Below are 27,887 nucleotides of genomic sequence, written 5' to 3'. Positions count from 1 at the left end.
CAGATCTTTTGCTTCAGCATTTTTTATTTTGTAATGCTTTTTTTTTGAGGATGAGAGTGTAGGAATTTGTTCAGGCACTTAAATCCTCAAATACACATTAGGAAACGCAAAACAGGTATCATGTATACATAAATCTTCCCAAGATGGTTCTGTATTTGGAAGATCCACAACAGCGGTAAGTCTGCATGGAGCTAATTTGTTGAATTTAACACTTATTGATGCCATCTATGTTGAATATAAATTACATGGGTAATTTAAATAACATTGATAGCACATAAAAACAACAACAAAATCCACTGAAATCTACACGTCTAGGAGATGTAGATTCAAGTAGAGATATGCCTTTCCTTTAGCCATACATCTATTTTGTCATGGCAGCAAGTTCTGATCTCCATTCTCCCATGACTATATTTCTGACCAGAATGGAAAAAATTGAGGTTATTGGCTTTTTTTTCAGTACAATGTTACACCTTTGAAAGGCTAGATTTAAATTAGTATATTCCCAATGAAATCACAAAACTGCATTGATGAAAACTCTTTCAGAAATGTGCTCAACAGTTTAAAGATTAAAACAATTTAATTCTGCAAGTATTTACTCAAATTCTGGCTTATGGCATATGAAATTAATATATCATTTTTAAGAGCAATGCTTTTAATACCACACAAAAGTAAATATGCTTTCATTATATCCATATATGTATGTAAATTTCTCATCCTTCCATTTCTTAGCGCAAAAGGACTGAGATGTTAGGGCTATGTTTACAAAAGAGGGAATATTCCCCTTTGATTTAGTGGAGAAGTCAAACAAGCCTATGGGCCTGCTCTCTGTAGAAAAATACTACATTTAGACAATGCATTATAAGCTATAATTTAACTGAATGCAGTCCAACCTGACTAAAGAGAGTTTCTTTAGTTCGATAGATAATAAGACGGCTTAGCTGCTTTCACAATCAATATTTCAGGCAAATTTTGATCTCAAAGACAGGAACAAAATATTTCTCATTATCTTCATCACTTTTTTCCTCCTATCTGAGCTTTGTTATTTAACATCTATTGGCAGTATTGAGCATGAAGGTTTACATAGTCAGAAGACCAACCTGGTCTAGTGGTTGGCAACCCTGCACTCAGCAGGGGGATTGAAACTAGATGATCTTTGAGGTCCTTTTCAACCCAGGTCATTCTATGATTCTATGATAATAAAGAACTTGTTCCTGACTCCAGGAACCTGCAATTTATTGGCAAAATGGAAGAAAAAACAAGACAAATGTTGAAATATCAAAAAAGGTTTGTAGCAGTGAAGAAGAAGGCATTGAATCAGATAAGGTTTTTCATGTTATGACATTATACTCTTTTTCAGTTGTATAAACTCAGCACTGACGATGCCACATGTGAAGTACTGGGTTTAGTTTTGGGCCCCCAAGTACAAGAGACATTGACGTACTGGAGAAAGTCCAACAGAGTGTCAACATGTTGATATAGGGACTGGAGCACCTTGCTCCTGAGGAGAGGTTGAGAGAGCTGGGACTGTTGAACCTGGAGAAGAGGAAGCTCAAGGGGATCTATGTGTATAAATATCTAAAGGGAAGGTACAGAGAGGAAAGAGCCACGCTCTTTTCAATGGTGCCCAGAGTCAGGACAAGAGGCAATGAGCACAAACTGGAGCACAGCTCCCACTAAACACCAGGCAGCACTTCCGTGCTGTACCAGAACACCAGCACAGCTTGCCCAGAGCCTGAGGGTTCTCCTCCTCCTTTATTCCGAAGCCACCTGGACATGGTTCTGGGTCCCTGCTCTGGGTGGCCCTACTGAAGCACAGAGTGGGCCACAGGGACCCAGAGGGCCCTGCCAGCCTCAGCCACTCTGTGATTCTGTGATTTTGTACAGCTGGGAATGGAGGTTGGATGGCTGTTAAACATAAGATAGAGATAGCATTAAACTCAATTCTGTAAGTAAACACTTCATTGCTGTTTGTTTTTAATTGTATGGAATTTAGCCAAGAACATTCAGAATGTTGATTTATGACAGCAGTATAAAAAAAAAAAGTCAATGTTTCAAATAATGACCATAAATTTTTGTGTATTAGTCTTGTTAAACTCCTAAAATCAGATTAATGTAAGAGATACTGTATGTGTTCTAGTACTATAAATAATATACAGTAGCTAAACTAATATTTTTCTGATTGTTTAATCTGTTCAACTGTTTTTGTTCTAAACACGTTTTCTGGATATTTTATTCTGAAATCTAAAGCTTTTCTTTAGGAAGTTATTCTTATCAGATTTTCCTTACCTTATTAAAAAAAGAAGTGATGTTTCCCCCCCCCACTTTTTTTTTTTGTATTATCTCTATTCTTTGTTTCTCTATCTGAAACACTGTGGTGACATTCTTAGGAAAGAATTGAAATCGCTTCAGTTTATATGTTTAATTTCTTTGTTTATGCCCATTGCATTGCTTTGTGGAAAGCAATAGATGTTCTCCACTCTGCCCCAGTGAGGGCACATCTGGAGTACTGTGTCCAGTTCTTGGCTCCTCAGTTCAAGACAGGGAACTTCTAGAGGGAGTCCTGTCGAGTGCTACAAAGGTGTCTGGGGGTCCTGGAGCATCTCCTTGTGTTGAAAGGCTGAGAGATCTGGGACTGTTCAGACTGGAGAAGAGAAGAATGAGGGGGCATCTTATCAATGCATATAAAGATCTGAAGGGTGGGAGTCAAGTGAGCGGGGCCAGGGTCTTTGCAGTGATGCCCAGTGACAGAACAAAGAACAAGGAAACACATTCAAGAGCCATCTAGATGTTTTCCTGTGTGACCTGCTGTAGGGAACCTGCTTTAGGCAGGGGGTTGGACTGGGTTCTCTCCAGAGGTTCCTTCCAGCCCCTATGATTCTGTGGTTCTGTGACTGTGTGATTCTTTCCAAATACCCATATCAAGAGCTTTGCTGCTGACTCATTTAGGAAAGAATCGGTCCTATAATTTTGTCAGCAATCATGAGTTTTCCGAAATTTACTTTAAAATCCAACGCTTCAAAATACATTTTGAGAGTATTAGAAAAATAGGGGGTGATGGGATCCTGGCCACTGATCTTGGAGACCTGGGCCTTGTGCTTCAGTAAATTTAACAGAAATGTTGTAATTTCTACAGTTATGATGTGTTTTTAAGATTATTTTAAATGGTATTAATCCCTAGTGGAAGAGTATTCCTCTACAGTTTCAAAGGTACAGAAGATTTTCAGTTTAAAATAGTTAACTGATTTAAAACTCTTGGCACCAAGATCAAATCAAACTCAATGTTTATATAAACATGACAAAATTCAGCCTCCAGACATGCAATCTCACTGTTTTTTTTTCAGTAGGAGCTGGGTGTATGAAGCTGGGAGTGGGATATTTTGTGGTGACTATTGTGAATAGGATCATTTTTAACTCCTGTATATGTTAAATTGGAGAGTTCTGCGCTTGTATGCTCTTTTCACCTGTATGTCTCACGTGTGTGAGTCAAGACCTCCAAGACTCAATCACTGAGTATGAAGGCCTTGGGCCTCCAGCTGCTCAGCCTTTAGCTCCAAAGTACCCTCTGGGTGGACTCCAGGACATCAGCAGGACCGGGGATGGCTTGGCTCCTTGCAGATGAGGATGTTAAGTTAAAGGCTTTGGGGACAAATTTTGCTATCCAAGTAAGTGGCACAGAAGAGTCTTAATATGGCTGCATACATGGGGTGGGACACAGGGAGGACTATGCTGTTGTTTGACATTGTAGAAAACTCCATAGAAAGGTTCTAGAGAAAGCAGAGGATTGTTAAAAGACATCCAATCTGGACCACCCCAGCTTGCAGCTGGTGGCTGGATCTGTGGCAAAGGGAAAACAGCTGCTACATGGCTGCAGCAGTTTGCAAAAGGACAAAACAGCTGCAGAGCCATTCTGCAGCCAGAGGTAACTGTCAGGATTCAGTCCAGCTGTGAGCAGGAGGCAGAATTTCCCTTCAGGAGATGCACAAAGTGCAAGCTGGCTGAATTGCGGTTGCTCTGGAAACCATCCTCTGAGTCTCTTTACTCTAGTAAGGGTAATTCCTCAATCATTACATTACACTAATAATGTTTGGGATTTGATATCCTTTTTTAAAGCCAAAAGAGAAAAGAGGGAGCAGAATTATGACTGATTGCACATTGAAATAAGTGAACATATGTTTACCTGGATATATAATATGGTATTAACATTAATATACACTTTTTTTTAAGGACTAATTAAAATAATTGCAAATGCGTGTATTTGATGATATGGGTGTTTAACTAGATTTATTTTTATTTTTTAACTTCTTCCATTGTAGCCTCAGGGTTAAGATCCATGCAAAAGCCACTCATGAGCATTGAAAAACCATCACAGTGGAAACATGGGATATTTTAAGTACGCTTCCAAATCCTGTTTAAGCAAAAATATATGTTTATAAAACAAGCTCTCAAAAGGACATAAAAGCTTAGATGTTTTTTTTTAACTCATTGTTTCTTTTTTATTCGTGTAAGAAAAAGAAAGCTATCTCCTTCTGTATGTCTTGAAGCTTTCACAGTGTTTTCCTGTTTGAAATAACAGTTCTTGTAAGAAAAATGAGGATAGTGGGTTATACTTTTACTCACACAGAAGGAAACAGCAGCAGAATCAACATGACAAAGCATTAAGCATTAAAAGCTGCATGTTCATTTTTTTTTTTTTTCCAGTTCTTAAAGGGGATAAAGCTTTTGCTGGAAACAAATCAAGGGAATTTTCCACAAGTCCTAGGACATTTTAATTTTAGAGTAGGGAGATGAAAGGGAGAAGTACTGATGGGAACACCTGTCCCTTACATGAATGAAGGTAGAAGGCAAAGACACCAGAAATGTACTGTTGGCAAAATTGGTTCCATGGTATTTGAGAGGGATTATTTGTGCTTTTGTAAAGAATGAGGAATCTTAGACAAAAGGAAATCTTTTATTGCAGGAGCAGATGTTCCAATTTTTGATGACAGATGAGCTGGGTGACAGATAAGTACACAGAGTCAGAAAGGCTTAGCAGTCTCCTGTAAAGAAGAAACAACAAAGAAATCACCAAACCACAGCATCTGACATCTAATAGATCCTAGCAATATGGGCCATGTAAGGTATAACTGCACTTACAGTGGTTTCTGTTGCGGATGCCAAGAACATATATAACAATCATTGTGCTTTGAGGATGTTCAGGAACAGATGAAAGATAATGGGATCTGTGCTTGTGAACTTGAGTGATGCTTTTTTTTTCTGACTAGGGTTTTATAGATAGTGATTACAATATATTCTATAAGGATAAAACTGGAGAAAAAACTGTTATCGGTTCAGACTCCCAGGCAACTCAGATTTACAAACCCAGATTTCTTTTTTCCAGGCTTCTGACTAGTAAAAACTAAGATGATCCATGGGTTGCAAGATGCATGGAAGCCTGAGCTTTAGGGCAGGTTGGAGCTCCAAGAGCTGTACTCCTGACAATGTTGGAGCCCTAGTAGATTCCCAGGCTGGCCAAAAGAACCATGAAGATGTCTGCTCACAAACAGATCCCCAGCCCTTACATACTTCCTGCCTCCTTGCTCATGTACAATGTGTTGCAAATACCAAACCAGGGAAATTCCAACAGGAGAGACATCACTTTCTTTTTGTGTCAGGAAAAGGTTTTCAAACATTCTGTGCAAGAAGTCATGTGGAATCTCTAGCAATACTTTTAATAGAGAACCATATTGAAGTTTTCAAAGTCTTTTGTCACTCAGCTGATTTATCTGAATATATATGTAGTAGTATCCTGAATTATGTATTTGGCCATTGTATTATACACAAAGTACTCTTTCTCATGATCATTTAATGCTGACAAATCACATTTCTAGTGACTTCTCTCCCTCACTATCTTCCTTACAGTCATAAATGTGGTAGTATAGAGGTAATTTGACCAAGTAGGTTTTTTTTTCCCCTCTCAATTTAAATTGTGGTTATCAGTAAAGGTTGAGACTTCTACTACAGCTGGACTCCTTTTCATTGCTTATAGCCTACTGGTTATTCAGTCTAGAAAGCTAAAAATTGTGATTTTGCTGCTTGTCTTATAATCTTTGATGCAAAACATTTTTTACTTCTGAAAATTATATTGGAATGTTTGGAAATGGAAATAAAATTAGAAAGCATTTGTACCTCTCTATATTTGTAGAATAACTCTTTTCACATAGATAGCATTGTACTGATACTGAATCCTATCTGTGTAGAGTAGGAAAGTACATCTAGTTGACAAGCAACACTGGAATATAGAAAAAAAAGATGGCAGCTTCCTATTGTGGCAAAGTAAGCACTTAAAACACCTCTAGAAGAGCAGTCTTTCCTGGAGAATTAAAATCAAAATATGCCACCTCTCCCTCTTCCTCATGACTGAAGAGTCCTAAGTGAGATTCCTGCAGTAAGATGTAAGGGTGACTCAAGTGGTTGAAAATTTCTGGGTTTTACAACTGTTTGTTCCAAAACATACTTATCTCAAATTATTTAGGAAATTAAATGAGTGCAAATTCTTTCTTGTGCATTTTGAAGGGTTAACACATTAATTCCCAAGGTGACTGTGTTGTGATTTGAAAGAAACACAAAAATTCAGCCATATGTTGCGCAGTTGGAAATGATTAGCAGAAAGCAAAATGTGCCTTGGCTTGAAATGAGGTTTATCAACTAGAACTAACCTGTGAAAGAATGTCAAGAAGAGACATCAAAAATGTGATTTTCTGTTGATTTTGCAAATGAACAATAAACTATTTGGGTTGGAAGGAAGACAATTTTTAGCTAGAGAATAAAGAATAACACTGAAAATGACCAAGGAACAGGCTGCTTTGTTTTTTTTTTAGTGGAATTGATTCACCTAATAGTATATAGAACTGTATAGGAAATACAGTAATTTAAACAGCCAGGTTTTCCCCCCCTCTTTCTAGAACTTAGACAACTTTGAATGAAAATGCGTTGGCTTTGAAGCAGACTTCATTGTCATATAAAATGTTGTTCTACAAGACTCTGAAAATGAAACCATAAAAAGCAGTTACTTAGCTTTTCCAGAACAGATTTATTGTTGGTTTGCCTCCCTGGATGGTTTCAGGGAAGCACCACACTCCAGAGGAGCACAGCATAATTTGCCTTTGCACCGAGCTTTAGAGAACATTAGCTTCTACAATGGAGCTTAGTGTGTTCCCAGGAAGCAAAATTAGGAGAAAAGCATTTGACATAACAGCACCCAGGCACCTTTGCTGGTACTCCAGACAAGGTGTGGAAGACCTCCCAGTTTGGATGGATTTGTATCTATGCAGCACCAGCATAGACTGCTGGAGAAGACTCATCCAGTTACATAACACCACCTGATTGCAAGCCCAAATCAGTGGCGAGGTAATGTTTCCAAGATGGTATAACAGGGTATATATTTCAGTTCTGTTAAAAGGAACATATTTGCCTGATATGGAATGTCAGATAGACAGTTGGAAAGTTAAGGAATTAGAAGTTCTTTTAAATCTTCAATAGTGTTTTGGAGTAAAAATTTATTTATATTAGTTTCTTAGGTTTTAAAAATTTCTTATCAAACAACTTTTTTCAAGAAGAGTTTAGAATGAATATAAATAACAATAACATTACAATCATTAAAGAAGAAATTCAGTTTATATAACAGTAGGCTGCTGAGCCAGCCCTACATTTCTAATAAAGAGAGCTAGAATATATGGGAATTAAAAAAAAAAAAAAAAGGTAGGAAATAAGCATGCCTAGATTATAAACTTCAGTACAGTTGTTTTTTTTTTTTTAATGTATTCGTCTTAACCAATTCTAGAAGTTTACTTCAACTTCTAGTACAGGTAACCTTTTCTCTTTGCTCTGGTTTAAATCAAAGCTTCAGTACCTAAATTGTAGCTGCTGCTTTCTCTGGTAATGCATGAAGAGCAGAATTCTCTCTCCCTCAGCTTTATTGATTGTGCAATGTTAACAATACTAACAGACCCTCTGTGCATGAGAAAAGGTGACCATGGCTGTGAGGTAGAAGTGTGAAGTGTAATTTTTTTTTTTTTTTTAAAAGGTTGTTTCCAGTGAGGTACCATAAGAACACAGAGTTTGTTTTTACAAACTTTTACAAAATACTGTGTAGAGAGTTTGCAGGCTTATGTAGGTAGGGCAGAGAAACCGCATTAACAGCAGTATTGCAGAGGGACACCAGAAAGGCTGAGAATATCCTTTGTCTTGCCAGAGCCAACATACCACTTATTTTCAAGATCTGTGGACTATCCCTAGCATCCCACTAGCAGTGGATGTAGCCTACCTTGATTTCAGCAAGGCATTTGATACTGTCTCCCACAACATCCTTATAACAAAGCTGAGGAAGCGTGGGATAGTTGAGTAGAGGGTGAGGTGGGTTGAGAACTGGCTGACTGGCAGAGTTCAGAGTGTTGTGAACAGGGTCCAGTTGGAGGCCTGAATCTAGTGGTGTTCCCCGGGGGTCAGTACTGGGTCCAATCTTGTTCACCATCTTCATCAGTGACCTTGATGAGGGGATAGTGCCCACCCTCAGCAAGTTCGCTGATGACACAAAGCTGGGAGGAATGACTGACAGACCTGAAGGCTGTGCTGCCATTCAGCAAGACCTGGACAGACTGGAGAGTTGGGCAGAGATGGACCTGATGAGGTTTAACAAGGGCAAGCATAGGGTCTTGCACCTAGGGAGGAATAACCACATGCACCAGTACAGGTTATGGGATGACCTGCTGGAGAGGAGCTCTGCAGAGAGGGACCTGGGGGTCCTGGTAGACAACAGGTTGGCCATGAGCCTGGAGTGTGCCCTGGTGGCCAAGAAGCCTAGTGGCATCCTGGGCTGCATTAAAAAGAGCATGGCCAACAGGTTGAGGGAGGTGATCCTCCCCCTCTGCTCTGGTGAGGCCTCACCTGGAGTATTGTGTCCAGTTCTGGGCTCCCTGGTACAAAAAAAAAAAAAAGTGTCTCCTGGACAGAGTTCAGTGGAGGGCCACAAAGATGATAAAGGGCCTGGAGCACCTCTCTTATGAGGAAAGGCTGAGCAACCTGGGTCTGTTCAGCCTTGAGAAGAGATGACTGAGAGGCAATGTCTACAAATATCTAAGGTACAGAAGGCAAAGGGATGAGGCCAGACTCTTCAGCAGTGCGTGGCAACAGGACAAGGGGAAATGGGCACAAACTGAAGCATAGGAAGTTCCACACAAATGTGCATAAGAACTTCTTCACAGAAAGGGTGACAGTGCACTGGAACAGGCTGCCCTGGGGGTGTTGTAGAATCTCCTTCTATGGAGATATTCAAGATCCGCATGGATGCCTACCTGTGCAACCTGGTCCAGGGAGCCTCTTTTTGGCCTTCTTTGGCGTTAGACAAAACCGCTTCAAAAACCTCTGCAAAAACCCTATCATATTGATCACCGTGATTGTAATAATAAGGAGGCTTAATTTTTTATTTTTTTTTTTTAATTGTGAACACTCCAATAATCACAGACAAAACTGCACTATGATGACTCTTCATGTGCTGTTTGCTGTCCAGAATTTCACATGACAGTGTTACTCATCTGCTGGTTTGAAAGCTCAGGAATAAAACCTGCCTGTTCTTAGAGACAATATACCTTTCATGATTTATGAAAAAAAACTTGATCTTTATGGTGTCAAGGTCTTATGTATTGCTTAGCAAGGGTGAGGCCTGCCATCTGTGCTGGGACAGAATCAGACCCTCTGGAGCTGACAGAACAAGCCTGGGCTAAGTGCCCTGTAATGAACTGTGGAACAGACTCAGAGAATCTTGGACAAACACAGGAATGGATGCATAACAGCTACTGGCTACTAAAGTCCTGCAGGACAGACATAGGATGTTTCTTCTTTCCAGGATCCGCCCTAGAAATATGACGTCAGCTTCATTTTAAGATGAAATAACAAAAAACGTTTTAAATTAATTAGTGCAGTAACAATTTCAAGACAGTCTAGCTGCTCCTATGGCACTTACCTACTTACTAACTTTTGTTTATGTTGTCACAGTACTTGCTAAATTAATTTCAGATTTCAGTTTATGACAGTTTATTGTGCTGATAAGATGTAAGCAAAAGAAAGTCTTCTGGAGTAGTTTTATGTATTGATGCAGCTGGACAAGGGATTCTCGTAAAAAATTCCATCATTTGATGGGGGAAAAATCTTTGTTTAGCGACACTGTCTGTACTACCCATAGTACAAATATTAACAGAAGAACTCTGTAAGTATGACAACAGGAAAACAACAGGCATATCATTACCACATATGAAACCATCTTACATAATTTAGGAATCCAGCTGGTAAGCAGAAGTTTGGACTGGCTTCTCTTCATTTCATCATTTCACATTCACTCTTTCAAGTCCATGTGAGTGCAGGAAAAGGTGAAAGCAGATAACCAATTGTAAGTTACCCAAAAAAGGGTGAGAGGCACAATCCAGTTAAATAAAGAAAGATTTGCTTACCTGTCCCAAAGATCAGGGCTCACCAAATACTCCCACAAGAAGGATCACAAGGTAGAAAACGTTCCCTTGTCCCAGACAGCCCTTAAACGAGGCTTAGGGGAGGAACCAGCTTCCGCCCTTTCGGTCGCACAGGTGAATTGCTTTCACCTGTGCTCCCAGGGCTGGGTGTGTCCCTTCACCAGGTGCTCAGTCATTAGTTGAGACTTAGCAATTCCATACAGTGAGGTTTACCAATTTATGGAGGTGACGCTACAGAACTGTTAAAAATGCAGAAAGTTTTAAAGTAAAAGCTAGAATTCTGAAAATTAGGAGTTAGCTAATTAAAATCTAATCTAAAAAAAACTAACCAACTAAATTCTTTTCAAATGCTTTCTTAAATACAGACAAGTGCTGCAACTATAAGCTACAATTACTGTGTGGATTACTCAAATACATGGAAGATCTAAAACATTTTCCTTATAGTAAACATAAAGAGAACAATAGCAGTGTTTTCATAATTTAAAAATAAAAACAAAAGATATCTTCAAACACCTGTCACAACTCCAGAATTACTCTAGAGATATGATGACAAATGCTAACAAAGACTTTGTCTTCTGCATGCAAAAGCTAAGTTGTCTTTACATAGTTTATGCCAACAGAATTTTGAAAATTGAACATGTAGAATTCTGGAGCTAAATCTGGACTATATACAATGCGCGTGGTAGGGCAATCGAGCCAAGACTGGCAATGTGCTTCATGGTCTTCAAACTGGCATGGAGTCTGGTGTTACTGTGTTGCAAGAGAAAGGTTCTTTTCTTCTCTGGCCTGACTCTGGGAGTTTGAGCCTTCAGCTTAGTCAGTATTGTGATGCAGAGGTCAGGGCTGATGGTTTGTCGGGGTTCCAGGAAATCCGAAAGGATTACCCCTCCCCTATCCCAAATGCCATTGCACATCACTTTTCCCACTGAGGGCTGTGTCTTGAACTTATTCTTCAATGGGGAATTCACAGGTCGCCACTCCACGGACTGCTGTTTTGACTCCATCTCACTGTGGTGACACTATGTCTTGTCTTTGGTAATGATGAGATCCAGGAAACTACCACCTTCACCCTCATATTGGTTCAATAGGTCCTGACAAACTTGCATACGGCGTTCTTTCTTTTCTGGTGTAAGCATGCATGGGAACCATCTGGTGCAAACTTTGCAATATTCCAATGCTGCCACCATCATTTTGAATGTATTGAAGCTGATATTCAGCTTCGTACACAGTACCTTCTTTGTAGTGTGGATGAGCTTGCTGAGAATCTCTTCATTTTGTGGTTTGACAGCTGTGCATGACTGTCCAGAACATAGATTGTCTTTCACATTGCTGTCATCACTGTTGAAACACACCACCCACCTCCTCACTGTGCTCACATCCGCTGTTTGATCTCCATAGAAGTTCAGCAATATTGCTGTTTGAATGGGACTGCTGTTTGTTCCAGAATGTGCTCTGCTTTTCTAGATTTTTGCATAGGATTTGCAATATTTTCTAAACAGCAGGTTTTAGTACAAAAAAAGTCTAAGGAACATAATCTTCAACACTACTGGCAGTACAGGCTACATAAAGAGAATGATTGTAACTGACATAAAGTCTGTTTTATGTTTTTAAATGAAGGATGTAGATGTAACATTCCATATCAGACATCATCTTTGACTTTTTTACCAAAATGGATGCTTTTCACCAAAATGGTTGCTATGTTAAAGTCAGGAAAATATGAAGAAAAAAAAAGAGAATTTTTACGTCTCTTTCTTAACACCAAATGCCATTTTGATGTTGGGAATACACATCTGTTGATTTAAGTTATTGCATCGTTACTTGACAATAAATGCAGAAAACTATGACAATATTTTAATTCTTTAGGAATTTGAAGGTTTATTGTATTACGGTTATTATTGATTGCTATTACTAATACTGCTCTTGTAAGAGTAGTTTATGTTGGAAAACTACATATAAACATCTAGCCTAGGAGCTCTAAAAACAAACAGACAAATCCAGCCACAAAAAAAAAAAAAAAGAAAAAGAAAAAAAAAAAGAGTCTACACCCCAGGGAAGGAATATCTACTACCTAGCTCTGCTTAGTTTGATATAGGCATGCTTAGCAGATTTTATGAAGTCTATTCCGCCCATTTAACAAGCACTATCTCATTTTAGGAACTGTATACACAAATTTCATCACAAAACATGATCTTAATATTTGTCCTCGAGTGAACTCTATAGGACTTTTGCTGCTAGTTGTTAAGATACAACGCTCCTGAATGCGTACTTGGGTATCAGGTAATGCTGCATAATAGGGTACAGATGTAGTCTAAATGCACATCAAAGTGAGCAGAGAAGAGCAGTATATGAGCAGAGCACAAATGGATTTTTGTGTTATGCCTTTTGAGAAGCATCTGCTTCTAATGAGCAGTTGAGTAGAACATCAAAAATACTTTCTTTTTATGTTTGAAAAACTATAAAGTAACATTCAGTATTCATAGTTTTGGTCTCAATAATACTGTACAAGGGTATCCTGAAAAATTTTGCAAAATATAGAAAGTAAATTAAGGCTGTCCAGAGGCTTCCATGTACCTATATCTAACCACATGTTATGTTCTACTCACTCTGTGTTATTTAAATGATCATACAGAGATGCATTCATGTGTGTGCAAGCTAACTGATACATTTTATGGTATATTTGTTAAGCAACTATGGGAATGATGAAATGATTATCTTTAAAATAAGTTTTAGGTTTGGTTATTTTGGGTTTCATGCATTTTTTTAATAATGCCTAAAATCTGATAAAAATAAATAGGAAAACAGTTAGGATTTTACTTTTGAAAGAACAGCTCATCATGTAGGTTGCTCCAAAAGTAATGCCTCTTGCTTATTTTCATGGAAGCTACAACAGATACAGAGAGCACAATAACACTACTTGATAGAGCAAATTCTCAGCTACAAAACAATATGTTTCAACATAGTCACCACCATTAGCTACGAATTTCCACCAACAATGAACAAGAGCCTGCATACTGCACTGGTAAAAATCTGCACCAGTGGAGGTGATCCACTGCTACTGTCACCACTGCTGAAACATACCACCCACCACCTCCCTGTGCTCACATCCACTTGTTGGCCTTCATAAACATTCAGCAAACATTCTTCAGTGATGACTGTCAGTGGGTGCCACTTTTCCTGCATGGAGGAATTCAGTGATGCTCCTTTGCTTCACTCACACTTCCATGTCAGACGCCATTCCGTCAGACTGCCCCTCTGCTGCCATCTGTCACACAGCAACAACACACAATGGGATATTGGCAGGAAGGTTCAACCTCTACTGCTGTACCACCAACATCCACCTCTGTTGTCATGGGACAGCACCATAAAATAGGAGGCATTACTTTCAGAGCAGCTGTCATATATAGGTTGTTAAAGAAAAACATGCTTGAGCAAATTCAAATATTTCAGACTCCATTAAAAACCCCCATGGGTTATGGTGTATCTCCATTGGTGTATCTCCATTAAAAAATACCCCATGGGTAACACAAGAGTAAGGACATTTCCATAGGTAATCCAGAATGGCTACAGACTGTCAGTATTAAATCTGACTCAGATTTCTCCCTATAAACTTGGGTGTGGATCATTTCTGAAGTATCACATAAAACAAATCAGAGCTTCCTGAAGAAAAAGGGTTAAAATCAGAACAAAAATTTGTAGTATTTTCAAATGCATTTCTTATAAATGTGATTTGATTTTTACTCCATTAAAATTGCATTTTTAACAAATGAGTACTTGAAAGTAGTAGTAACATTACATTTAATTAAAATAGATTAATTTTAAAATTCAGATGTTAGTGAGAACTGACAAAGTTAAGAACTGTCAGTAAATAAATATATTTTGTCAATAGAAAGTTGCAAACAAAAATTATTTTTAGTAGACCATACTCAAATGCAGCTTAGCAGGCAAGTTGTTTGCATTTTAATAAGCCAGTAATTATGTATTTACCTGACTCAGTGATTTGGGGAAAAGTTGAAAACTTCCTAACCAGATATTTTTTCCTGATGAGCAATTGCACTCTATCAAGGCCGTATGGGGTCAGGAAATTGTCATAGGTATGAATGCCATCCTCAGTTTTCAGCTTGAATCCCGGTCATAAACAGATAACAGATTCTTAGTGGCTCTTCTGTTCTTCCCCTGTCTCATCTTGGTCCACACAATGAAGCTGCTGTTCCTCAGATCTCATCTCAGATATGTATGGAAAGGTATCCTCTGTTTATAGAAACACTTTTTTTTTTTTTCAAATACCACCTTTCTTTCCAAGATATATTCTTTTAAGATCTGTACGTGAAGTTTTGAAGAGCATTTCACTATGAACTGATGAGAAAAATCCTTTACCTAGCTTTATTCTAGTCAAGCTTGCTGACCTTATCCTGTATCCATAGCAAGGATTAATCAATGCAAAAAAAAAAAAAAAGAAAGAAAGAAAGAAAGAAAGAAAAATTAGAAAAGGCACAAAACAAGACTAGCTGGGATTTACCTAAGAGAAAATATATTTTTTTCATGTATGTCGTCATGTATGCAAAGTTTTTATATAGAAATGTAAACGTGAAACAGAAGCTTAGAGCACTCTTCAAAGGTGTCTAAATACTGAGGGCTATATTTAGATTTAGAAGAAAATTACTTACTTCATCTGTAAACCTTATTTTAAGAGCAAAAACTTCTTTTGGTTTTGTGAGTGTGAAAGTGGTTCTGATAATATAGCATTTCTGATTTAAGCATTATTCAAAGGAAATCTTAACTACTTCCTTTAAAAATGCTAACTACATTATAACGTTATCGTATCATCAATGTCATTGATAAAGATGTTAAAGAGTACCAGTCCCAAGACAGACCCCTGGGGACACAGCTCATGAAATGGCCTCGACCTGGACATAGAATCATTGACCACAACCCTCTGGCTGTGACCTTCCAACCAATTTCTTATCCACCAGATATTCCCCCTTCAAACTTGCATCTTACAAAACAAAACAAAAACAATAAATTAATATATTATTTGCTGCATCTTGAGACTCAGACAAATACTTCCTACAGTGTGCCCAAGAAAATGTCATCAATGTTACAATGTTACTTGAAATAGATGTTAACTACTGAGTTAAAAGGTATTACCATTAATCTGCATACATATGATGTCTAACCCTCAGGAAGGAGTACGCTGCCGTGGTTCTCTGCCGTAGAGGAACCCAAATCTGAATGATTCAAAGCTTAAATACGATACAGTTGAAGTTAATGTAGTTGGCCAAATATTTAGCTAGATCATTATTTCCCTATTTTTTCAATGAATTTCTGTGGTTCTTTTCTTATGTTACATAGTGTAGGAAATGGGCAGTAGTCAAGTATGTTGTAAAACTAATTTTAGTGTCCTGTGTACACCAAATGGAAAATAATGGTTTTTGGTATACATTCACTCATGCATATTTTACAGTATTGTTCCTCTGCTGATCCAGTAAGGTAGTTTAAGTGTAAAATGAGAAGATATTTCAAGTCCCAAGATAATATGTGGAATGTAAAAATCAAACTCATTTTTTTCTAATTTGTTGGAAACCTGAATTTACCTGAATTGGTACTGTGTATGTCCAAAGAACAACAGCTTATACGTAATTCAATTGCCTCTCTTTGACTGCTTTTTCATTTAATGTTCATGTCTTTTTTTTTCCACTTCTTTTTAGCACTTGCTTCTACATTTGATTTAATAATGAGAAAAATGTTTACAAAGATGGCTATACAGGAGACAAAAAGATCTTTAACGGAAAAAAAAAAATTAGAAATCCATTTCTGATTAAATTTGTTAGCTGCTAACAAATGAGAAAGGAAAATATTTTTACTAAGAGTCATAAGTTTGTGTTTTTCTTTTACCAATAACTAAGAAGAGGCTGAATGCTAGAGAGAGTTGTACTAAAGTAATGCAGCATGCTGAAATTAGGTTATAGAATAAAAGTGGAAATATTGTGTAACTAAAGACATTAATCCTTTTTATGGTGTATCTCAAGCAAAGGACAACATAAAAGGCTTGGTGGAAAACTACAGCCTCCTATTTATAAATATGATTAGATATTTTTAAAATTGCAAGATCCTACATCTTAAAGAATATATTTTCTTTTATTGAAAATGAGCAGTAATGACTTTTGCTCATTTTTATTATATACATGAATATTTGCAGAACTGTATGCTATCAGTTGGACTAAAACCCTCCACCACTTCCCCTCATATTCCTGCAGCTATAAGCACTCTTGCTTCCTTCAGTCTCATAATCTGAAGATTGTGACTTCGTTCTTCACACAGGGCAAGGTGGGTTTCCTCCTTCTTGAGCACTGGAACAGACTGCCCAGGGATATTTGGAATCTCCTTTCTAGAGATATTCAAGACTCACCTGGATGTGATCCCAGGTAACCTACTGTAGGGAACCTGCTTTAGCAGAAGGTTGGACTGGATGATCTCCAGAGGTCCCTTAAAATCCCTATGATTCTATGATTCCTAATATGTTCATGGAAGGAAGGCAGGGAATAGTCTGCCAGTGGTAACTGATGAATAAATAATTATCACTTATATAATATATCACAGGAAGACACGTGCACAATCTACCTGTCTCTCTACCTATCTCTCTTCCCAGACATAACTCAAAGAATGGATGAACACGTTGAATGGTTGGTTTTTGTTTGTTGATATATTCTGGTGGTTATTTTTGTTTGTTTATTTTGTTCAGGAACGTAGGCACCAAGATATGCAGATAATTACTTACATAAACAAAAGTCCATCAATATTTTTGTAGGTGACTTTATCTCTGTTCTTCTCTTCATCTGTACTGTGCAGGCTGGTAACTCCAGCTTGAATATTCATTTGCTTTAGAGTTACCTGATTCTTTAAGTTATCATAAGAGGAGATATTACCATTTCCAGGTGTCAGCAGCACTAAACACAGAGCCATTTCCACATCCTATCACCTCACTTTAGCTTTTGTGTTGCTTAGCCAAATAGAGCCGTCATGGCTGTCAGCATCATTCTCTGCAAAGATTAACAGTTTGCAGTTAATTCTGCCTAAATGGAGCATGTAATTAGAAATGTTAATATAGCCACAGTATTCTTATATTGATAATAATATTTGACATTCAAAGTTTCCAAGCTATATTTATTTAAGATTTGCTTTGAATTGTACCTTTTTTGTTTTGTTAACCAGTAGAAGAATATGATCGTATTATGTATATTACAGCTGTCTTTTGTACCTGGGACTCACCCCAGCCTTGTCCTGTATTTGGACCTCAGTTTTTGAAGATATAAAGTATATTGACCATTTGACAGGCCCTTCATTATTCCATCATTAGTTGTTTTCCTTTTTTTGTGAAAAGCTGTTAAAAGTGTGTATGGTCTTTATTGTTCTTTGAACCTTTAAGAAGCTCAGTGAAGAATTTGTATTCTGAGTACAGGTGAGGGAACATTTGTCAGAGTTCCATAATTTCATGTTTGTTTTGAGATCATCACCTGTAGCTGAAGAAAATTCTTTCTGGTTCATACAACTTGTTGGTCTGAAAAAGTATCAATAGTTCTCATGAAGGAGATATTTTTCCTGGCTGCAGACATCAATCTATTTAGTCATGTAACCCATCACTGCTGTTGCATTATACTCTGAATACCGACTAATTAAAAAGTTGAAAGTTCAAACCCTTCTGCTAGGCTTTTGAGGGTTATAAAGGTGGCAAAAAAGGCAACTTTGGCTCAGCCTGTCCTCTTCCTCTTATTTGGCTATACAGTCTCCCAGAGTAGGAAGGATGAAGATGAATTTTCAGTTGAGTAGTCATAGTAGGTTATATGCAGAGCAGACACCAGTGGGCAGAATTTCATAGAAGAGGCTCAGGCTGTGCTGCTTTCCACAGGAAATGAATGTCATAAAGTGCAAAATCTGCTGCAAATTGCATGGTGGAGACTGTGGTACCACCATCCCAGTCTACAGTGAGGAAGAATTTCAACTGTCCTTTACCCTTTTGTTACAGCACACAGCCCACACATCCATTTCTAACTTTCAGTTTCACAAAGGTAGTGTAAATGTAAAGCTTTACGGATATTGAATAGCATTTCTGGATATTCAATAACTTACTCAGAAATGCTTAACTGCTGTTCTCCCACTGTTGGTAAACAGTGACCTTTTCATTCTAAACTCAAATGATATGAAAAGAAGTGACTGCACAAGCTGGAACGTTGTTAAGTAGCTGAAGCTAACCTAGAGCTCATTGTCTGAACTCTGCAGCAACAAGCAGTTGAGGATAAGTTGGACATGGCAGGGTGCAAGTTTCTAAAATGCAACAAATAATGGATGCTGGCTAGGGAAAACAGTGTAGTAAGAATGTATTGATTTGGTTTATAATTGAAATTTTGCCTCAGAACAATATGTTGTTAACATAATTGCAAAGTTTGTGAAAACAAAGTGTTTAAGAATTGTGTTCTGGTTCTGAAAAGCAAGAAATCTAAATTCATGGCAACTTTTTGGTCCTAACCAGTTTAGTTGTAGAAAGTGTTCCAAGAACTAGTATACAGATATTGAAATGTCATTAAGGAATTTATTGAAGAAAAGTAGGATATCTCACTGACCCCATATTACTGTCAAATGAAGTTGTTTACATACTGATTCCCTCCCAGGTGGCATGCTTCAGTGGCATGTATCTTGGTGAATTAAAAAAAAAAAAAAAAATTCATCATAGTCCATAAATGAGAGAGAGCCAAGAGTTAAACTTGAAGCTTGTATGAGCATCTCACTGTACCCATTCATTACCCTTCAAAGATTTCTGCTGTAATGGATCAAAGCACTTTAAACACTTCTGACTGATCTCTTCTAACTTTGTTAATGACTCTACTAATTACATAGTTAATCATGTCATCTTGAAAGCAGAAAAAATAGATAACAAACCATAGCTCCTTTTTTAAGAATTTCATTGCATAACTCAGTTTCACTGTAAAGATATAGCAGGATTATTTCAACCATATTCAACTACATTTTGACCTTTGTAGAGGAAAATGATTGATTTTCCGAAAAAAAAATAATTCAGGCCATAATGTTGAGATTTATGCCTGTTCTGAAGCTCTTGCATGGGTTTATTTCCAGGATATTCCATCAAAAATACAGGCAAAGCAACCATCCTCTTTGGAGAAATATAATGCAAATTAAAAAACAGCCTTGAATTAAACTTAGTGCCAAACAGGTCAGACAGGGAACCTCAGTGCTGGTATAAAGCGAATGCAGAGCAAGTAAGATGCTCTCCTTTCTCATTCTGCTTGTTCAGATGCTTCCCTTTCCACTATATCCAAGGGACAGTCACAGAAACTGAGATAAGATGTTGCCTGGCATGCCATCAATGAAGCTCCCTGATGTTTGTGTATTACCCGGTGTGCCTCTGAAAATACATTTTGACTGTCAAAACATGATCCAGAAGGTGTGAAGAAAAGTACTTACGTCCTTGATCTTATAATATAGTGAAGATGTAACAGGCATTGTGCAAGCAATAGAACCTAGTTGCCACAGTTCTCAGACCGAATCTACAGGTGAAAAAAATCATGAAAATGGAGTTCATATGCATGAACTCGTCTTAAGAGCCCAGTCCTAGGCACTTACGCTGTAAAATGTTGGGCACATTCTATTTCTTTCTGCATGTCTATATACCAAGAATGTGAAGCCTACCTGTTCTGATGTTGTCAGGTCTGTGCCTAAAGACTAGGTGCATTGCTGTCAGGATGATGGCTCTCTCTCTTTTTTTCTCATAGCTGTGCTGAATGCTTCTGTCTTCTGGATCTCTCATGGTATTCATGATATACCAAAGAAACGACAATCCCCTGGGCAGTGGGAGGTTGGATGGGTGTTTTATATTTTCTGGTTTAAGCTCAGATTTCATTTCTTTCTGAAAGGGTAAAAAAAAACCAAGAAAGACTTGCTCTGTATTAAGTCCTGCTTAGACCTAACTTGGAAGGCAGATGGAAGAGAAGGAGTTGACAACTAACATGAAAAAATCAAGATCAGATTTCAGGGATGATTCATCAGCCTTAAAGTGCATATTTTCTGACAACTTAAAGGCATTTACAAGTATTAAAAAGGCGTAAATAGCCAAGCTGTTGCTCCTCAGTTTTTATCCTGAGTATGGATTTATCCCAAGTATTATGTTTTGATCTGCATGCGGGTCACTTCTCAGATCAGTGACAGCTGAACCACAGCCCGTATAAAATATGAGAAAGACTCTTTATATAGCAGCATTTCAAGCTCCAAGCTGTGGGAGGAAAGGGGTAGTCTGTACAGTTGTTTCTTATTCCACAGCTAAAACAGCAAAGACCTCTAAACCTAGAAAAATGCATATATTTCCCATGCATAATACAATAAACTTTTAGTGTTAGCTCTACTTGAGAAACACAGAATTGACTCTCTCAGTTTTGCATCCACAGGAAAAAAAACCCAACAATCTAATATACTCATTTAATCATTGCTTATTCAAATAAAACAGGAAATATAGGCTAATTTTGTACTAAATGTTTAGCTTTATAAAGATAAGAACCTATATAACTCATTTTAGATAAAGACTTATGCAGATTCAATATTAGTTAAGACTTTTTTAATATGATTGGAATGAAAATGAAAGTCAAATGGGAACATGATATGCAAGAAAAAGAGTCAGAGACATTGTGATTCTGGCAGTCAAAGTTATTTTTATTCTTTTTATTTATTTTGTAATAACTGGATGTATTAAAAGTCCAGTTATGTGGAAGAACATGTTCATTTTAACAGATTTTTAATTTTTTTAGAAGTATGGCATCTTCGCAGTCAGAAACAGAAATACATACTCAGCTCACTATGAGCTAAATTTACTTTTTTCAGTAAAATTTGTAGGAATTCATTGTTTGGATAAATTAGTCTTAGCTGACTTTCTCAGAAGTCAGATTACCTTGTACACCTGGCCCTCAAGAAACAAAAAAAAGGAGCAGGTGGAATAAATCACAGTGGTTTTAAAGGGCATTCTGATTACTTTTGGAAGTGTTGATGGCACTCTCCCAGAAGACTTCCTTATCTGGAAATACTTTTGAAATCAGCTCTATCAGTGTTTGCAGTACATTTTATACTTGACTGAATCCTTCAGTGCTCTGGTTTTCAATAGATAACTGTATCTGATGATAGATGAAATCGGAATGAAGTTTTTCTGTTTTATAGGTTTTGTCTCAATGAAATAGGTTGGTGCTGACATTTTCCAGGTATTATTTATATTTTCTCATCTATCCTAGGTGAAAAATAGCTTTCTTATTGCCTTATAGACTTTGGGATAATTTACTTGAAAGAAAAGGGGAAAACCTAATTTCTTGTGAATTATATACTAGATATCTCCCAAAAATTTGAAGTACGCTTTAAACTATCTAGTATTTATATTTAAAAATGCCTTAACATATGCATAATCAGAATTAACAAAAAAAATGGAAAACAAGTAACCTATAAAACTTTATTGACAGCAAGCTTATGTATAACGATTATCTTTAGTTTCCAACTAGTCAGATTATATATTTGAAATAAAACTGGAAGCAGAAGCAATGATTTCCTGATTGTACTGGCATGTTAATACAGAACATGTAAACTAAAGAATAAAAGCAAGGAAATTCAACTCTGCATTTTCAAGATTCATTTAGTATTCTTAACAAGCAGTTCAAAAGTTATAAAGTCAGAACACCTGACAAAAAAAATGACCTTGATTTTACTGTTAAGTGGCTGCCTCATAATAGGTTTATTCATTTTCCTGAAGCAGAGTCTGACTCTTTCCTTGTATTGTCTTTTCAATCGAATCGTGGGTGTAATTCCCAGCGGGAACATTTGAGCTTTGAAAAAGGGACTGTCAAAATAGATGTAAAGGTATTTTCAGAGCCAATTTACAGCAGTGAGTATTTGAATCCTGCTCTATTTGAGTCAAAACAAAAAAAGAAAAGCCTACAGAGTTTATTGACACTATCAGTTCACCTGAAATATATTTCTTCTAAATACTTGCCTGGAGTAGGGTTATTTTATAGTATACTTGATAAAGTGAAACACAGTTCTTGGGATGAAGGGAATCTGATTCTACCTCCAAAGAAATAACTGGTCCTGGAAAAGAAGTTTGATTTTCCATTGCTGTGCCTTGTATATTACCAGGAATGGAAATGGAGTAGTGGTTAGCTTTCACCTCTGCTGTCAGGGGTGGCTGGGCTGCCTGCAGCAAGGTGTTGTATATGGCCTTTTTCTTTCTCATTGCAAAATGTGGAAGTAACACTGTGCCAATTGTAAGGAACTCCAAAGCATACGGATGCAGGTCCTGATTATCATTAATATTTCTATCCTTCGAGATGTTCCTTCGTCTCTTCATTTGAGGAAAGAATATTTCGGTGAAGAAACACATCGAACTATACTCATGTTTAATCACATTTTATCCTTCTTTAATATTTTTATATGACAAATATTCTATATTAATTACTAAATATACAATATGTTGAGTTTTGAAGAAGTATTACCATGAATGCAAGGCTGTCGTTCTGAAATTGCTTTGCCTCAGCTGAAAATATTCTTAATTTAATAGACAGGATGCTGAACATAAATAATTTTCGTAGAATGTATTGTTCTGAGAAAAGAGACTGCACCAAACTAGGAATATTGATGTAGGTAAAATGAGATTGTCACTCTTTTTGACATGAATGTTATTTCTCTTGAGAACAAACCTTTATCAATATACTTTCATAGTTATGATCTCTAGAAAATAATTGTTATTATCTGAACATAATAGGCAGATGTAAAAGTCAATATACTTCTTTGCTTCACAATTTAAGTAAAGATTCTACTAGAGTTTCTGAACTAGCCTCACACCATATTTAACTCACTGCTTTTATAGTCTCAATATTTATGTGCTTCATAATTCTTGAGATTTTAGCCATTCTACCTTTTCCTTCAGCTTCTTTTCTTAACGTTGCTCACATTTTGGAATATATAGGAATTTAAATACCAAACCCTACTTCACTTTAACACTATGTCAGTATAATTTTCCTTGTAACTCTTGTTGCGCTGTTTCCAAATTCTACCCAATAATGCTTGAAATTTATTTACTTGTTCTTGCACTTTTAAATTTCTCTGCCTCTCTTTTTTTTTTTTATCTTCCACACGTCCCATTTCAACTTTCTGTTCTCCTTTATCTTTCAGGTACCCTTTTTACTGCGCTTCAGTGAGTCTGCTTTCAAAACTGGAACAGAGGCTGAGCTGTGCTGCTTTTATCACAGGGGCAGATCCCCATATTACCAACAGCTTTAGTTGCCTGCCATGCTCAGTCTTGAGGCCAGCCAAAATGTTGCTTTCATTTGCCCCCAGGTACCTGTGGTCCTTCAATTAAATGAAGCACGTTCTAGGTATGCATCTACTGTCAGCAGAAACCATGGGAAATACTAACCAAATACTTCCACTGGGCACCAAATAGTATTTTTGCTTATGGAAGGTGTACTATGGATAGTTATACACACACCAGAACATGAAATGTTGCTGAGAAAGAGACTCAGCAGTTCCATCAAAGGAAAGGATCAAAGGAGAATAAGCACGTTGATGGATTAAGTAAGAGGTGATCAAACATGGGAAGCTTACTTCTGAATAAACATTGTGGATTAAGTTGTCAGCCCCGCTTTCACTAAAAGCCATGGAAAATACTCATCTGGTGTCCTCTGGAGCAAATGGGAGAATATAAAATATTTTCTTAAAATTCCATCTTTGATGTAAAAAAAAAAATGCAACACATTACAAAACATTTCTCTATTACTGAGGATTCTTTAGAGGCAATGCATCCCTGAGTAGCAACTTGTTTGAATGAATGCTGCTGTAAGAGCTGGAAGAAGCATCAAAACACATTTGAACCACCAAATTACCTATCCATTATAAGGGACATTTATAAAACAGAACACTTGAATATTGACTCAGTATTTGAATATTTATTGTGGTCATACACTTTTTTTTATTTTCTAATTGAAAATGAAAATAGTAAAGAAAGCACAGCAAATTCTATTAAAATAGCAGTTACCAGCTGGTGTTATATGTGATCATAAATCTTCATAACATCAAGTCTCAGAGACACATGAACTTGTTTAAACTGAGGTTTCCTCAATCTTCTACTCATATATTTGGGATCCAAACATGAAAGAATAAATACTGCAGTTACTGCTCAAAATGGGCATAATGTGCTGAATTTTTTTGATGCCATTATTAATCAGTACAAACGATCAAGACTTCCTAGAGCTATTCAGGTGCCATTTCCCCATACTTCTTTCATAAAAATTTGAGTCAAAAGCATTTCTGCATCAGGCATTTTGCTACTTGAAAATGTGGCCCATAGTTGAAAATGCATTTGCCTCCTCTGCCAGTAACACTTAGTTTTTAAGACAAATTCTCAGCTCAGGAATTGTAATTAATTGTCTATTTATACATCATCCAGCATAGCAGCATTAAACATGGTTACAGTTCACCACCAATTATAATAGCAACACAAACCAATCAATCTTTTTGCAAAATAACTAGAAAAATATCTTCATTAGAGGAAATATTGTCACTGGTAGTCCAAGTAAGGGAAACAACACGTCAAGCCAGAAAAATCTGCTAAGGGAGACTGTGGAACATGAACTTGAGGCAAGGTAAATATTTATGGTGTAAGAAATAGCCCATTGTTTCCTGCCATCAGCACTCTTCCCTCTTACTTTGTCTGTCACATTAAATATTGATGGTTTCTGCTGAGCAGTAGGAATATTGGGAGCCCTCTGTCTGTTTCCTTGAAGAGACATTACTAATATAGATTGTGCAGCCCATTTTCATTGTGTAATTTATGGCTTTGATTTTCATATACACATTTGAACAAAGGGGAGGGGGACAAAGAGCACTGGCAACTGTCTCCTAAGGCGCAGCTTTAAGTATAAAGAGGCCTAAAACTGTTCTGAAAGCTCTAAACAAATAATCACTTCAAGTTACAGAGATTATAGAAAACTTCAAAACACAAAATTCTGACAAAAAAAAAATATATAAGAATATGTCTTTATGTTGATTTTTGTCCACTTCATCTCAAAGAGGAAATCTAGAAAAGAAAAATCAGTCAACTGGGAAATATTCCTTCTTGGCTGTTTTAGAAGAAAGCAATGATTTTAAGTGTAAATCTGATAAAAACCAAAGCCAAACATTTCATACCCCAACAAAAAAAGGATGAAATTTTGAATAAAGCATAAGATACCAAAAGCACTCCCCACTGATTTCTACAGGGTTCAGACAAGAAAAGTTGATTCAAGCACGTAACCACTTCCTTAAAATATTTATACAGCATTTTCACAACTGCCATTTTGTGTGAAGTCAGAACAACATTAAAGTACTTTAAGAATGTGAATTGTTACACATTTAAAACTGATCTCTGAAAATATAGTGATATCCAAAACAGAAGACACACAAATCTTTTAAAAACCCTAAAAATATCATATTGCTGAATATCAAGGTCACTACAAATGCTTATCACTAAATGAACCTATATAAAAATGGTACTATATGCTCAGTTGATTGAGTGCAAATGGAGATTTCAGAACTTTAGCACTGCATTTAGACAAATGCAAGATTTCAGAAATTTAGCAATATATGAAGACAAATAAACAAAGTTTTGTTGTTTAAGTGTACCAAATACAGAACAATTGTTTATTGAGTTAATGAGCAACTAGAGATTCCTAAATCTGCAGATCACATCGTTGCCTCATGTATGTACATATTAAAGTCATATACTCAAAATCATCAGGATGGTATTGAAAACTTCATCTAGACAGTATGCTACTTATCTCAGTTAAATAACAGTTACAAATATTAGTAACTATTTTTGGTCTTCGTTGAAATAGCAGTACTAAATCTCTAGAAAGGGGTTGACTATTGGATGAAAAGAATAGGGAAATTTTTGTAAAAATCAGCTGTTTTCAATATAAATAGTATACTGCAAGTAATGGGAAAGGAAAATCAGCAATAACTTTTGAAATCTGGGTTATATTCTTTTACAGATATTAGGAAGACTGATCCATAATTGAGTTACATAAACTGTGTCTGAAGTCTCAAACACTGGGGTTCCAATACCTTAAAACCTACAAGGGAAGTGGTAAAGCATTAGAGCTAAGAAACCAATCGATCATTAAGTCCTTTTTCTCTCAGTATGTTCAGCAATGGGTGATTAGTTTATATGAAATTTCTCTGAGTCCAGAGCTGATAGCAGATGTTGTGCTTGGCCAGACTGATTGCTGATATAAAAGGATTTACTGTTATCTTCTCTGTCTGGCCACAATTTGTTACATCCCAATAGTACAGATGAAGCGGCCAAGCATAACACAAAGTCAGAAACTGTTTTTTGTCCTTTATGTTGCTCTGTCTTGATAAACCATTTCTGCCTGGAGAAAAGGCAGTCTTGAGGAAGGCAGCATCTCCTTCCCAAGGAGACAATGATGGCCCTCCCTTATTTTCATGGCTTTGTTGCCATGTGTTTGCATCTGAAAATGTTCAAGTATCTTGATCTGATGTGAGAGATCACACTGAAAAAAATCACACGGCTTTTGAGAGAGTATGAAGTAATCTAGTATTTCACTCGATTCCCTCCGGTAGGAACTGCCTGGACTAGTATGTATAAATTTTCCAATTTTTTTAGGAATGAGAGCTGGCTGGAATTTTACTTTGTGCCATAAAAGGAAATTCCAGGACCAACATTTGAATATACTAAGAAAGGACTATTTTATTTGTATAGTAATGCGAGCACTGATAGCCATGTTCAAGAAGTAGTCAGATTTTCTTTTGTTATCATCTCTCAGTGTGCCAGACGGCACATTAGTAAGAAGCACCTATAGGCCATGTTGTGCCATCAAGCTTTTGAGGTGGTTTGAAAGTACATTGAAATCAGCAGGGAGTCCTATTTAATAAGCAATTTTACTGCCTCAGATATTTGCTAAAAGCCACACTATTTTCTCGGATGAAATAAGCAGGGGAAAAAAGAATGGCATAAACGTAATTAGAAAATACAGTTATTTTCATACAGTTTGATCAAATTAAAGCTGTCCTGTTGCTCTGGATGGAGTTCTGTTGGGTAGATGGAGAAAAATAATCAGGAAAAGAGAGAGACATTGTATGGAACTGTTCATGATGCACGAACATCTTCCAGAACTGTTTTTTTGTTGTTTTAATCCGGAAGTGAAGGGCTGGCAGCTGGTTACTGTGGTTCTAACTCATCAGAGCACTTAAGCGTGAAAGTAGATGAGACTTAAGCAGGTGCTCAATGCTGACTTAGCAAAGCCTGCTCCTTCCCTTCAGCAAAGCTCTGCCTCTCAAGATACATGGTGTCTG

The 27,887-nt window shown here is 37.0% G+C and overlaps 1 long non-coding RNA gene across 1 annotated transcript; it reads right to left on the bottom strand.

Moving 5' to 3' along the window:
* Nucleotides 4,953–10,563, bottom strand: LOC110393166. The gene is made up of 3 exons (XR_002434865.1): nucleotides 10,482–10,563; nucleotides 10,300–10,371; nucleotides 4,953–5,036 (listed from the first exon to the last, which is right to left on the bottom strand). It is a non-coding gene; the product is annotated as an uncharacterized LOC110393166 (long non-coding RNA).

The sequence above is a fragment of the Numida meleagris genome, chromosome 2 (genome assembly GCF_002078875.1).
Source record: "Numida meleagris isolate 19003 breed g44 Domestic line chromosome 2, NumMel1.0, whole genome shotgun sequence".
Taxonomy (NCBI): Eukaryota; Metazoa; Chordata; class Aves; order Galliformes; family Numididae; genus Numida; species Numida meleagris.
This window is presented reverse-complemented; position numbering and strand designations above follow the sequence as displayed.